Source organism: Ambystoma mexicanum, chromosome 1q, assembly GCF_040938575.1.
Source record: "Ambystoma mexicanum isolate Mex_15411 chromosome 1q, UKY_AmexF1_1, whole genome shotgun sequence".
Classification (NCBI taxonomy): Eukaryota; Metazoa; Chordata; class Amphibia; order Caudata; family Ambystomatidae; genus Ambystoma; species Ambystoma mexicanum.
The window spans coordinates 1,123,781,979-1,123,797,667 of record NC_090922.1 but is presented as its reverse complement, the minus strand read 5'-3'; positions in this window follow the sequence as shown (position 1 = coordinate 1,123,797,667).

The window sequence follows — 15,689 nt, the reverse complement described above, 5'->3', positions numbered from 1 at the left end:
TGGGCGATCTCGCATCCTACAAGGCTGGGGAAGGTGCCCAGGGACTGCTCTTTGGTGAGGGCTTTTTTAAAGTATTAACAAATTCATAACAACCTTTACCGCGCTGGAACAAGCACAAGTTTCCATTCAGGAGGTATTCCCCGGGAGAGCTTTTGCGGGGGCCGGCTGACACAGGGGTCGCTCGACCACCCATTTTTACTCACAAAGGAGGCCCCAAGGACCGAGGGCACAGTAATGGGAGTCGAGTCAACAAGATGCCTTCTTTCCTAACAGAGGAAGGGGCTCCAGAGGATGCAGGGATCGCGCATACTACAGACATCAAAGTGCCCCCTCAGGTGAGAGCTCGCTGCGTGTACTACCTACCGCTAGGGGGGAAATAAACGCTTTTTGTGAACAGTTAGCGCAAGCTGTCTTGCAATGCATGGGTACTGCAGACCCTAGTCGGGTACTGTATCTAATTCATAGAGACACCCAAGCAAGTAAGCCCACCCCGGCGTATTCGCACATCGCAAGAGGAGAGCATCCTACTGGATGCAGAATTGGAGCTTCTAGCACCGAAAAGAGCAATAGAGAGGTCAGACACACACACTAGGCTTTCAGAGCAACATGTTCCCAGTGCACCGCAAGAACACAGTGCGCCCAGTCATAAATCTCAAAGAATTTAACAGATGGATACAATACAGACATTTCACGATGGAGGCGGCCCATCTGTTAGGAGACATTTTCAAGAGGGACAATTGGCTAGCGTGCTTAGACCTGAAAGACACGCACCTCACGGTGCTGGTGGCAACCGAATACCATCCCTTTTTGAGGTTTGCCTGGAGAGGGCAGACCTGGCAGTTCAGGTATCTTCCGTTCGGCCTCTCCTTGGTCCCTTAGGCATTTACCAAGGTAATGAGGCCAGTAGAGGTGGCTATCAGAGAACAAGGAGTACGGATGATGATATATCTAGACAATATCCTGCTCATGACAAGTGACAAGGAGAGGCTGAACACGCAAGTTCAGTGGGCAATCACGATGATAACGGATTTATGATTTCTAGTGATCCAGGAAAAGTCTGCCCTTGTACCCAGCAAGGTGACGGAGTTCATAGGGTTCATGATAGATACTCGGAAAGCGACATTAGAGCTACTTGCACCAAGATAAGAGCGATAAAGAGGGAGTTGAGAGAGGCTCTCAAGAAACCGGTTATCTTGCATCAGAGTCTAGACAGAGTAGTGGAACTATTTGCAGCATCCATCAAAGCTATCTTTTACTGCCCTCTACAGAGCCCTGCCGAGGCCCAAGATCAAGCACCTCCAATGGGGCATGCGTTACCACCAGCTTGTGCCACCAGACAAGAAAAGCAGGACATAACTGTGCTGGTGGCTGCACAACAAGGGAGCGTGGAACGGTCGAGCCATATTCGTTCCAGAGCTCATCATAGAGTCCGACGCCAGCAGATCAGGTTGGGGTGCAAGATGCAACCAACTAGAGACAGGCGGGAAGTGTCTCAGGCAGAACTCGACTTACATATCAACTGCCTAGAGCTGTTAGCAGGCTCTTTTGCTGTAAAAGCTTTTGTCAAAGCAAAGGCGTAATGGTGCATCCTTTTACAGATGGACAACATTTCAGCCATGCAGTATATAAACAAGCTAGGCGGGGCAAGATCCAGGATGCTGGTGGAACTGGTAATAGACTTCTAGCCTTTCTGCCTGGATTGGAAAATCTCATTCATGGCAGAATATCTGCCAGGGGTAAAGAACACAGTGGCGGTTTGGAACTCCTGCTACTTGGAGGACTTGAGTCACTGGAAATTACACAGAGCCGTGTTTGCACAGTTAAAGCAGGTGTTGGGCCCATTCAGTAGGGACCTGGAGACTGAATATTCATCCACCGAGTTACTTCAGCTGGAGGCAAGACCCAGAAGCTGTGAGGGCAGACGCCTTCCTGGACAATTGGGCAGGGAGTGTCCATTACGCTTTACACCCTTTGCAATGCAGTTGAAGGCACTAGCAAAGGTCTGCAGGGACAAGGTAGAGGTAGTGATAGTGACGCCAGAATGAAGGTCACAGGCAAGGTTTCCAGTTCTGTTGGAACTTTCCTCCGATTTCCCGTAAAGGATTCCCCATCAAAAGGACCTGCTGACGGAACCGTCCGGTGCAGCACACCCAGAAGTGCAGGAGCAGAGTCTAGTCTTGATCACATGCAGAGTTTCAGGCACAGATGGTGTTTGCCAGGGCTTTCGGAGGAGGCTACAGAGATCATTGGGGTGTCGTGGGCACCTTCCACTGCCAGGAGCTATAGAGCCGCATGGCAAGCCTGGGAAATATGGTGTAGGGGGAGGGGTCTCCTCCCATTTCTGCCCCTGTAGTGCAGGTGATAAACATCTTAGCAAGTTTGCTCAATCAAGGGTTCAGGGCAGTGGGTGTTTAAAGATCAGCTATCTCAGCCGGCAACGAGTAGGTGACGCGCACCAATAGGACAGCATCCAGCGGTGGCTAGGCTAATTAGAGGAGTGAAAGTTAGCAGACCTCCACTGCCAAAGTACTCTTCCCTGTGGGACGTCAATGCAGTCCTCAGATGTTTCGAACAATGGCCACGTAACGATCTCCTGCCGACTAAGCAGTTATAGGGGAAGCTAGCGACCCTACTATGTCTAGTCTCTTGCAGACGCGTTTCAGATGTCAGAGCTTTAGAAATTGACAGAAAGACATTCTACCCAGAGGGCGTTGGATTCAGTATAGCGCAGCACACCAAGACCAAATCATCAGTGACCTCTTACATTTATTTTCCAAATAATAGCAAGTTTGTGTAGCGCAGTGCATTAAGAGTTACAAGGCTACTACGGCAGAAGTGAGGCTGCAAGGCGTAGCACATCTGCTAATTGCTCACAGGAAGCATTATCATGCAGTGGCAACAGCTACCATAGCGAGGTGGGTGAGAGAGATAATGACCTTAACAGGGATTCGAAGCGCATTCCGCGAGGGGAGCCATGGCTTCCAAGGCTTTTGCAGCGGGAGTTCTGCTGCAGCAGATCATGAAAACAGCGGATTGGTCTGGTGACTCAATGTTCAATACTTTCAATTTCAAACCCATATCAGCTATTGCTGCAGCATTAGTAGAAAGCTTTAAACAAGCATTATCCTCGCCTCTGATCTTGACATAGAATGAAGATTACCCAAGATTACAGCACAAGAAGTCCTGATTCTATTAAAGCCACGGAGGCAAGCATTATCCCATCCAGCGAATGTGCTGTACTGTCTGTAATGTGATGTATAATTTAGTGATGCATTCTGATAGCATATTCCCCTTCCTAATGGTACGTCTCTCAATTGCTGCAGGAGATGACCAGAAGAGCGGTTGAGAAGAGGCAGACCTGGGCAGTCCGAACAAAGAGACTGGTCGGTAGACAAAGCCAGAGTTGTTTTAGCCCTGGGAATGGGCTTTGCTCGGGACAAGCGAGAGAAGGTTCCGTTGGATGGTGTGGACTGTTTTTTGTTTCAAGAGTGTCAAGCGAGGCATCCAAAAGAAGAGGAAGGGACCCAGGGGGGGCATGTTATGTGCTGTGGAGTGTATCCTGATGGAGGACAGGGAGTGAGGAACTCAGGACTATAGGGAAGAAAAGGACTATAGGAGATAGTAGCCCCTCTCTCTCCCTTTTTGTTTGGTTTGTTAGTTCTTTGATTCATACAACATATATCACCAAGGCATGAATATATTTCTGTCTCACTATGCACCTCAATGTAACATAGAGAGACTCCTAGTGACTTATTAGTATCAGTGCAGCTTTTATTATTTAGCTGCAGGTATTTCTTGTTTTAATTATGAAAGGTCATACAGTATAATTTGTACATGTGTGAATAACCCAGTGTCAACGAATAAAGCAAATACACAACAAAGTTTTCATAAAGAGCAGTGTGTGAGTAGCATAGTGTCAACAAATAAAGCAAATACACAATGAGATAAGCTTGTGTGCAACACAGGGTAAGCATTGGATAACCATGGTACATATATACATTTCTCATGATCAAGAGTTCCTTTCTTGATTGGCAATAGTCCCAGGGGTGTGTGCACTATCACGCTCCTTAGTCCAGACCAGATAAGAGGTCTGATGGTGCCAGGCAGAAGGCAGAAGGGTGACCTGATGGTAGGTCGACGTCTAGATAGTAAATCAAGGCTGGTGTTCTTGGGAGGGCACTTCAAGGGCACGTGGAGTGCGGCGTCCCGAGACTTTTCGGCAAGATGTAGTGGAAGCCTTCTTCTAGGGCCAAGGTCTCCCTGAATACGGGATATATAAGAATGTGGAATTGGAGGCCAGCGCGCGTGCTGTAAGGACACGCACTTGTGGAGCTCCTGCCCGAGATCCTGTAACGGGTGGAAGCGCGCCTTTAAAAGACCATAAATTGCAATGAAAATAACATCTGCCAGAAGAGGAACCTCTCCTCTACGGTTCGACGCCACTCTGGAACGAAATCGGAGCTCGCAAAGCCCTGAACGAGACGGGGGAAGAAGCGCCCCTTGGGCATCCAAGATGGCGACCCCCACTCTACTCCCCGGAGCCGTTGGAACCTAGTGCTCCTGAGTGCCGAGACCCCAGCACGACGAGAGGGAGCTGTCTTCACTTGCCCGCGCCCTACACGCCCAGCGAGCGGTGCACCAGCTCCGCTCCCACCACATGACAATTAGCGGCGAAGCCCTGAGCTCCGGGAGGAGTCGAGACCGGGTGACTGCCTGCAGCTGGAGAAGCGGTGAGCCCCTGGATCAGGCGGGAGAAGGATCGCGGACGGAGACTCCTGACGCCAGGAGTGCGAGAGGCCCTAGTCGAGGGAAGCAAAGAGCGGAGTACAGCCGCCTACAAAGAATCGGAGACACAGCTGAGCGGGGCCGCTCAACGGGAACCGGTGCGCATGACGTGGGGAAGCAGTCCCGCTGAGCTCCCGCCTGTGATCCTGAATTGGATCCTCTCGCGACGGATTGAAACCAAATATCCCATGGACAGAAGCACCCATCAGTAGCTCGACCCTCCCCCTACCTCCTGCTGTGCACCCCGGCAAAATCGGACCGGGGGAACCACAGAGCAGCCGCTTACGTGGGACGCCCCTGAGCCCTGCAAAATGGCGCTGGCACTCCACAACAGACTCCCGAATGGAGGGAAAGCCTCTGAAGCGGCATAAAATGCAGCCCACACATAGAAACACGTCAAGGGGACAAGCCTCTCCCCCTCCAACCTACACAACCCGACCGCCCAGGATATCGCCACACTCGCCTCATCAGGAGCCTACCAAGGACAGCGAGCGAAGGGGCCTCCTCTGACACCCACGGAGACATCTCGGGCTGCGCGGACGCGGAAGACCGTGATCTGACGCTGGACAGGTCGACCCATAAGAAGAGTCTGAGGGCTGAGGGCTGGATTGCCGTGAACTCGCCCATCAAGGACCATTGCAGAGGTACGGAGCGCTGCGGCCCCATTGATAACGGTGCACCGCTGTGCAACTCCCAGTCACGGCAGGGCCCCCTGCTCCTGAATCCACACGCGAGCTGCATTGCCAAGGTGGCCCCCGGGCTCTGGGTGCTCGGCTACAGCGAGCACGGCCCCTCTGGGGACGGCGGACCTCTGAGCTAAAACGCCTGACAGCAGAGGCAGGTGTTAGCCCCCCAAGCAAGAGCTCTGAGAGACGCGAAGCAGGTCACCACGGGAGGGCCACACCTAACAGAAAGCAGGCGCAACCCAAAGAGTTAAACCCACAAACCATAGCAGGGCAGCCCAATCAGTGAGGAACGTCGGCCTTGGTGGGGTAGAGGCGCAACATAGAAGTGTGCTTACCACGGGCTACCAGACCGCCGCAAAGACAACAGCACAGGAGCGGCCAGGGAGGACAGGAGCGGCAGCATCCAAGTAAGGGGGAGAGGCCCGGACCCCAAAGGGGGGGAGCAACAACCAGACGACAGCACCGGCACGAACAGGGCTGGGGGAGGTCGGGTCCCACGGGGGAAGAAGTCCCGAAATGAGCGCAGGGCTCGATCGCCTGGCCCCTGCAGCCCGCAGCGTCCTCTATGAGGTGGCTGCCTTGGGGGTGGCACTGAAGGGTCCACGGGAAGCCAGCTGCACATAACAATGCTTTGTGTTGGTGGAAGCTCATGGACTAATATAGGGCTAGAACACAGAAGCCAAGGAAGAGCCCTGCATTGTAAACACCCCGCTGGGCTGGACTTGCCCATGACACACAACCCTGCAAGGGACACCTAAAACAGGGAAAAGCAACGACTGCAACACCGTAACTTTCTCTTCCCCAGACAAACAAACCATCGACAACAGCTGCCCGACTCAGATGCCAGGTACCAAATCCAGAACGGGCCCATCAAGAGCTCGGACCCTGGCCAGGCCCCAGGAGGGACCGCTTGAGAAGTGCTGGCGACAAAGAAGCCGTAGTCAAGCGGACTCGCCCTCTCCTCCCCCAGCGCCACTCACTGAAGCACTGGCCCTCCCAACTAGCAATATGGCAACCGAGAAAAAGACAAACTGTTAAATTGCTTGAAAGGTATGGAGGCCAGAATGACAAAAGCCTTCCATACTCAAATGGAAAAATTTAGGGAGGACCTGAAATCATCCCTCCAGGAGGTTAATAAAGAAATGGCGGTGATGGATGAAAGAGTACACATAGTGGAAAGAGGTCTCTCGAACATCACAGAGGAGACTAATCAAAATAGCTTGCTTCTAGACCAGTTGGCAACCGCAATGAACAATTTGGAACTCCAGGCGAGGGTCTAGAAAACCGCTCCAGAAGATCCAATATCAGGATTAAGAGCCTGGCGGAATCAGTATTGGACAAGGACCTAAGAGACACTATGCAACTTTGCTTTAGCAGCCTACTAACCGATGTCCAACCTGAAACGATAGGCTTCGACAGGATTCATCGAGTAGGCACGATACGCAATGAACAGGGGTCACGACCCAGAGATGTCTTAATAGCAATGACATCGTATGGTTTGAAGGAAGAGGTGCTACACGCGGCAAGGTTGAACGGGGATCTCACGATCAACGGGTCTCGCATACAGCTATACCAAGACCTCGCCCGAATCACCCTTCATAAAAGGGGGCTAATGCAACCAGTCACGAAAGCTCTTCGGACACACCAAATCCGATGTAGATGGTTGCATCCATTTGGCCTTTCATTTACATGGGAAGGCAAACAGAGGAACATTGGAAACTGTGCAGAGGGTCTAGCCCTCCTACACTTGGAGGATGATCAGCAGGAGGCACCCGTGCGCCCTCGGCCAAACGCATCTGGCCAGTCTAGCAAACCATGGGAATGGTCAACGGGCAGAAGACAAAGACGAGGAAGAATGGGTAGAATTGGTAACACCCAACCGGTTCTGGTTTGTGAACCCAAAAGCCCACCAGATCCAAAGGCAGCCAGACACACAGACAATGAGTGAAGCCTCACCTACAAGTGAGAAGTCCGTGAATTGTCTCTGAAACACCTTCACGGAGGTAGGAGGTCAATCATCTTGGAACCGGGTCAGAGTAGATCTACTCCTGACCATTGTGAACTGGGGGGACCCTAGAGGCCTTACATCCGTTGGTTCAGCAGAGGTCCCTATGAAGGGCCCAGGCCTCATATTCCCCCAGGATTGGGGGGATGGGAATGGGGAGGGAAGGGGGGGAAGTGGTCAAAGATGGGAAATGCAAGGAACCAAAAACAAGGAGCAAAGATAAGCCTCCTCCACAACTGGGTTTAACAGAATGTCTTCAGATAGAGGGTAAATTCTGTAGCAAGACACAAGACCAAATAAGCCGAACCCCATCTCCTAGTGTGCAATGTCAGAAGTGAACATAATCTCGCTTAACGTCCAGGGACTGAATTCCCCTGCTAAAAGACGATCGATTCTGAGTAGGCTGGAAACCATGCAAACGAAAATAGCGATCCTGCAGGAGACACACCTGCTCCAGCAAGATGAAAGAAGGATGCGTAGTAGATCATTCCCTCTCCAATTTTTTGCCTCAAGCCAGTCTAAAACGAAAGGGGTGGCGATCCTCTGTAGCAGGGACCTAGACTTCCACAAACAACAGGTCATGGGGGATCGGGAAGGCAGATACTTCGGGGTGAAGGCTACCATCTATGACCAAATGTACACAATTATAGCAGTATATGTCCCCAATGAAAAACAGGACCAGTATATCCCCAAATTACTCCAGAAGATAGGGAGCTGGTGCGAGGGCAGAGTGATAATAGGTGGAGATTTTAACTGCATTACCCAAAAATGGATAAAACACTCCCCCCGACAGCCGCAGACCAGCAAAATAGGCAGGCCCTGGGAAAACTCTTCAGAGACTTGAAGGCGATAGAGACGTGGCGGTTCTTCCACCGAGAAAACAGGAAATATACACATTACTCGGCAGCACACAGAGGATATTCTAGAATTGACATGATCCTGGTGTCTTCCACCCTGATCCCCCATGTCAAGGAAATAGAAATTGGGGTCCAATACCTTTCAGATCACGCCCCAGTGGTAGCCCGCATAGAACTGCAGAAAACATTGTACAGGCCCCGCCCACAATGGAGGCTGAATGAAACAATCCTGCGAGACGTAGCGCTTAGGGCACATATGGAGGAAGTCATAAGTAATTACTTCCTAGAAAATGACAATGGAGAGGTGGATTGGCGGGTTGTATGGGATGCGGGGAAAGCAGTTGTTAGGGGTGAATTCATAGCTCAAGCAACGCAATACTACAGGGAAAAAGCCCTTATAACACAGAAATTAGAAGAGGAGGTAAGAAATGCTGAAAAGCTCCATAAGACCCGTCAGATGCCCAGAGCCTGGCGAGACCTCAAAAAAGCTAGATCCAAACTCGAAAACCACATGGCGGACAGAACAGCGCAATTGCTTTTAAATACTAAGCAGTCATACTACATACACGGGGGGAAAGCAAGCAAATTCTTGGCAGCCAAATTACACAAACAGAAAGCGCGCAACCACATTACCTGGCTAAGAAACAGTAGGGGGGTATTACAAACGGGAGACAAGGAGAAATTAGAAACAATGGTCCACTTCCACAAAAACCTGATGTCCAGTGGGAAGCTAAACGCAGCGGATCAAGTGTCCTATTTGTCGGCCGTACAATTACCAAAGTTCTCCGAACAGTAGAAAGAACAATTAGGTGCCCCTTTCACAACACAGGAAGTGGGTGACGCGATAGCAGCACTGTCCAGGGGAAAGGTACCCGGCCCAGATGGTTTGGGGAACGGGTTCTATAAAGTTTTCCTCACCCAACTGACAACTCCCCTCACACATCTCTTCAACCTAATTAGGGATAAGGGAGCTGTTTCAAAAGACATGGGACACTCGGTCACAATTCTTCCCCTAAAGCCGGGGAAAGACCCGGTGGAATGCTCCAGCTACCGCCCCATTGCCCTCCTCAATACTGACGCGAAACTGTATGCAAGAATACTCGCAAATCGGTTGGTGACAGTATTGCCTGAGATAATTCATGCAGACCAGGCGGGTTTCGTACAGGGAAGACACACTCTGGATAATGTCAGGCAGGTAATAGATATCATAGACTGGGGCACCAGAAGCGCACAGAAATTTGCTATCGCCGCACTTGATGCCACACGGGCATTCGATAGCATAGACTGGGAATACATTCGGCAGGTGCTAGAAGGTTTCGGCTGTGGGCCAACATTCACCAAGATGGTGCTGGCTAATTACCAGTTTCCGTCCACACACCTAAAAGTAAACGGCTATACATCAGAAAGACTCAATATCCAGAGAGGTACTCGGCAGGGGTGCCCCCACTCCCCCCTTATATTTGCCATGGCAATGGAGCCATTCGCCCACAGGATTAGGGAGAACTCGGGTATTAGGGGAGTGCGAACAGGTGAGACCCAACATAAGATAGCCCTATACGCAGACGATATTATGCTTTACATGGCAGACCCAATGCACACGTTACCCAATATAATTATAGAACTGCAGAGATTCAGAAAAATATCAGGGTTCACAATAAATTACGCCAAATCCAAAGCACTGAATATAACTGAGGGTAGAGGAAATATAACATACCTAGAGGAACGCTACCCTCTACAGTGGGTAGAGGAAATATAACATACCTAGAGGAACGCTACCCTCTACAGTGGCGGAAACAGTCCCTGGAATACCTAGGGATCCACATCACTAGATCCACAAAAAACCTGCTTAAAGCGAATATCACTCCCCTTTGGAAGCGCCTGCAAGAGGACCTACAGAGATGGGACCTCCAGGAATTAGCTTGGTTTGCTAGGATAGCGGCGATAAAAATGACCCTGCTACCCAGGTTGCTGTACGTGGTCAGCTCCACCCCGGTGGTGATCCCCCCGAAACTGATTCAGCAACTCCAAAAAGCTGTGCTCAAATTTATCTGGGGGGATAAGAAGCCTAGAATCCAAAAAAAGATCATGACGCTCCCAACCCTTCTGGGGGGGCTAGGAGTGCCGGACATAAAGAGATATGTCTTAGCAGCCCAATTGGTGCCAGCATTGAAATGGGCAGGCAGTGACCACCTCCCAGGGTGGGGGGAAATAGAACAGTTCGCTACCGACACCCCACTACGTGCGCTTCCATTCCTTAGACCAAAAGCACGAGAGAGGGGTGGAATCCTACTGGAAGCGACAAAAACAACACTTCACAACTGGGACACAGCGATCCATGGCAGGGGGATCAAACTAGGTCTGGGTCCCATGTCCCCTATTTTACACAATCCGGATTTCTCGCCTGGGCTCCAACTGAGATTCTGGGATGGCTAGCAGGGAGCAGACGCAATGTCCCTATGAGACTTGTACCAAGACGATGCCCCACTATCCTTTGATCTATGCAAACAAAGATTTGGTATCACTGAACAGCATAGATTTAAATATATACAAGTGCGTCACTGGATCTCGCACCCTGCAGTAAAAAGGGCCGGCCTACACCCCCCAGTAGGCTTAGAACTCACGATATGGGAGGGGGCACAAGGAAAAGGGATTACCAGACTGTACAAGTTACTAGACAAATCGCAAGCAGATGATACCCTCCAATACATGAAGGATTGGGAGCGGGACAGGGGGGAGGAGATTACTCAGGAAGAATGGAGTCAAATCTGGAGGAGGGCTCACAAACTATCCAAATCCACTGGGGAAGTTGAGGGGGGGGGCCGGAGGGGGGAGAGGTTGTGTGGAGTGGAGGGCTTGTGCACTTGATAGGTCATTTTTCTTCAATACACCTGTTATAAAATCAGAATTCACATGAGCGGACATTCCTTATTGTGTACGTGTGCTTTATTGGTGAACAGTCTGCAGTGTCCATGTCCCTGACACACCCAGTGCCCTGAGTCCCACCTCCATGTCACACTCCGCATCCATGTGTGCTAGAAACATTGGTTAATCAAAGTCTGACGCACGGCACGTCCCTCCTGTGCATCGCTGACTCCCTGAAGTGCAGCCCCACCTCCACCCTCCTCATCCTCATCGTCAGGTGGTTGCAGATCAGCGTCAGGGGGCAGAGGCACATTCCGTCTGATGGACATATTGTGTGGCATGACACATGCCATGACTATCTTGCCCACCTTCTCATGCCCGTACAGGAGTGCCCCATCAGACCTGCTGAGGCAGCGAAACTGTGCCTTCTAAAGGCCAAATGTCTGCTTAATCACCACATGGGTACATGTATGCGCACGATTGTAGTCCGCTTCGTGCCTGTTCTGCGGGTTCCGGACTGGGGTAAGGAGCCACCTCTTCAAGGGATAGCCTGCATCACCTGCATGTGTGCAACAATGGTTATGTGTAAGTGATCACATCATATGGGACCTGTATCATTGACACCATAGCATGCATTTATTCCCTGTGTGCACCCACATATCCTTGCATGAATAGAACCTCATGATGTAACTGCAATGTGTGAATGAATCTGATTGACAGGTGTGCGTGGCATCGTCTAGTGGGCGCAGGGGTGTCCTATTCCTTGTGAGTGCTCATGCACTGTGGTAGTCCACGCCGGTTGTTCCCATGATCTGGGTGATGTGTAGTAAATTGTATGGTTTCATCCTGTCACCGTTGATGGCAGACTCATGATGATCTCTTTTGCACAACAGATGTTGACATCCTGTTTTGGTGGACCTCTGTGTTGGTGTAGGGGTGTATTCATTTATTTTGCCCTCATGTGACTCCTTTGTACGCAGTAATGGACAAATGTCCTTTTTGATTATGGTACTTGGTGCTGTGCATTGGCCATACTAATTGCTTGTCGCTGCATTGTGTTGCGGGGGCTACGGTCTGATTATGTGCAGTGTTCATGTTGATGGCTATGGAATGGTTGTAGCACTGCATCATTATCATGGTAGGGCAGCTAACGTCTTGCATTTTGGGGTCAGGTGTCAGGTCCAGTCTGGCCTGCTTTGGGGTATGAGCATGGTCCGTCCTCTCAGGTACACTCAGCCAGGTGAAGTATGCATCTCCCCCCCCATCTCAGCCAGGTGAAGTATGCATCTCTCACCCCATCTCAGACAGGTGAAGTATGCATCTCCCCCCTCCATCTCAGCCAGGTGAAGTATGCATCTCACCCCCCAATCACCTACCCACATTGCGATGCCATGAGCCTGACATGCAACTCACCGAGTAGCCAGGATCTGTGCCCTGCGTGTCGCTCCATGTAGCGTGGTATCGTGGAGTTCCGCATGACCATTGAATCATGGCTTAATGCGGGAAATCGGGCAAAGCAATGTGTGATGATCTTGTTTGAGTCACATACAATTTGCACGTTGATGGAGTGGTATAACTTTCGGTTGCGGTACACTGCCTCCATGGCATATGCGACCACCAATTCAACCTGGGTGCAGTCAATGACGCCAATGCAACCAGGGATGCTGGCCAGTGAATGGAAATTAACTTTGGTGTTGGAGATCTCCTGGCATGTCCGTGGTAGGAAAATGTGGTCGCCTGTGTGCTTCAGGAGGGCATCGAGCACTTGGTTCAGCGTACGTGAGAATAATGGATGTGATATGCCATGCATCTGGCCTACTATGTGCTGGTAGGTGCCTATGGCCAGGAAGTGGAGCACAGACACCACCTTCAGTAGAGGGGGGGATGGCGGTACAGATGTCTATGAGGCTGGCAATGTCATTTTGTATCATGTCCACGATGGTGGTGATGGTGTCCCGGTCCAGACGGTACAGGGTGTGGATCTGCTCAGGGGTTAGGCTGAATGGATTAGCTCTGATTCGGGGGATTTGGGGCTGCCTGTGTGGTACAACTGCCTGCAATGGTGGTGCAGGCTGTGCCTGCCTAACCCTCCTTCTCCTCTTGCGTCTCCTCTGTGCTGTCTGTTGTTATTGTTGTTGCTGGAGTTCCACTGCAATCATATCCTCCAGCCCCAGCATTGCTAGTAGTATTGGGATCATTTTTTGGTGTGACTGGGTGTGGGAAGGGGTGGGGTGTCCTCCTTTTGTGCTGGCCCAGTCTATATTGCCTCCACATGTGATGATTGTGTGCACCTGTGGCAGTTGCGAACACGGCACATGGTTGTTTACGGGTGGTCCGCGATGCCGGTATTTGCTCCATGCCGGTAAGGTACTTTTCTGTCTTCTGTAGGCCGTTATTAGCATGTCCGCATTACTCGTGTTCAGCTCCTGTTTACACCATGCCGCTATTGCCGGCATGTGAGGTCGCGGGCGCGCGCCCATGGCGCTATTAGAGGCACCGTTATTTACGGAACCGCTAATAACGGGTTGTTGGGTCGTAATGGACCGGAGTGGTAAAGGATGCCGGTAATCCGTTACCGGCATCGTTTTTCCCGTACCTCCAAACTCGTAATGAGGCCCACTGTGTCTTTCATGTAAAAATTATACTGTATGACCTTTTATAAGTAAAAAAAGAAATACCTGCAGCTAAATAATAAAAGCTGCACTGATACTAATAAGTCACTAGGAGTCTCTCTATGTTACATTGAGGTGCACAGTGAGACAGAAATATATTCATGTCTTGGTGATATAGGTTGTATGAATCAAACAATTGCAATTACATTGTTGCAAAATCTCAAATATTGACGGCAGGGTGCCCCCCCTGTTTCATACTTATTTTCAGCCCAGAGTCCTGCCGGTTTTAGGACTGTCCCTCCAGTTACCACAACTTTCTACAGCCACTGGCTGATGTTTAATAAAAAAACAAAAGAAGACAATGTCAAACGTTTATAGAGCTGTTAGAGGTAGTGATTAAAGAAGTTAAGCATAATGCTCGCCTCTGTGTCTTTCATAAAATCAAGACTTCCTGCGCTGTAATCTTGGGTAAACTTCATTATTGATTTCTGATTTTGTAAATACGGTTGTTTCAAAAGAAACAATATTCTAATTTGTGTGTTGTGACTTGCATATACTGCTCACAGATTGAGTATCTAGCCGATGACCTGTTTTCCTTAAAAGGTTGTCAATTCCCACCTCTCTGGTGTCTCTGTGCATATCGAAATCCCATGTTTCTCAAATTGTTCAGTTCTTCATGTTTGTGAAATTCAATTCCTACGAGCTTCAAAGATGTGTTTAGAAGTCACCTATGTGTAACTGAATAAGCAAAGAACGGGATTCCTATGGCTCGAGCTAATCTGCTTTAGAGATTTGAATGGGATCCTAACAAATGGTGTGCAGTAAAGGTCTGGACACAAGTGTGACGTAGACGTATGTCACAAAAGCAAATCTGATAGAAAAAGGGTGCCCTAACCAGGTTGCACTCCACCAAAAACGAATAATGCTCAGTGAACAATCATTTTGCCAACTGGTATACAATGAAACAGTATACAGAATTGCCCTTTCCTTGTGGCCTCAGCCTTGTCACCTCCATGTCCCCACTTCTTAGGCAAGAGTCCCACTATGCTTCCACCCTGCACTCTGTCACCTACCACACTGCCCACAAAGGACCTGTTCGCCACAACAGGTCCTCACTGATCTTCACAGCCCCTCGTATCACTGCATTGGAAATAGTAAAGGGACTAGCTCCAGCAGTGGCCATCTTTGTTTGTTTTTTACTTTTTATGAAAAATCGAGCATGCCCAATCTGCGTGGTACTGATTTCTCTTAATACAAGAATGTAATTAGAACTGCAGATGTACTGGCCACGGTGCTAATGGCTATCAACCCTGCTTTTGGAGATGAATAGGGAGATGAGTCAAAGATTATTTGCAGCGCCCTTTCCATTTCTATCCCATATTAAGTTGGTGAAGTTATTCAGAGTAGGGTATGTTGACGAGGATGTGGTCATTTGACAATAAATATCTTCCATTTCTCTTTGCCCGTCCTCTTTTTTTCCTCTGCTCCTGCAACCACCATCCCTTCCGTAAATCTTTTTTTAGATTGTCTATTTCACCTCAACTTTCATTCTTTCCTACTTTGTATGGGAGGAATGGTCTTCAAGGGCCCCCTCCCCCTCCATTCTTACCAACATGCGGACTGTGATTCGTCCAGCAGCCACCCATGCGCCTGTGGCCAGGGATGCGGGATGGCTGCAGGTCGACCGATATGGCTGTAATACGCAGCCATCAGGATAATACCAAACTCCATTGTTGTGCCACACTTAGACTCCATTTTGTACACAACTGCAGGGCTGCAGCTCTCCTCTCCTAATCGCGCACAGAGAGCCAGTCACTCCCCTTACCCTCCTCCCCTCCGCGTCCATGCAGCAGGCCTGTTCTCACAGGAGACCAGGCGCGAA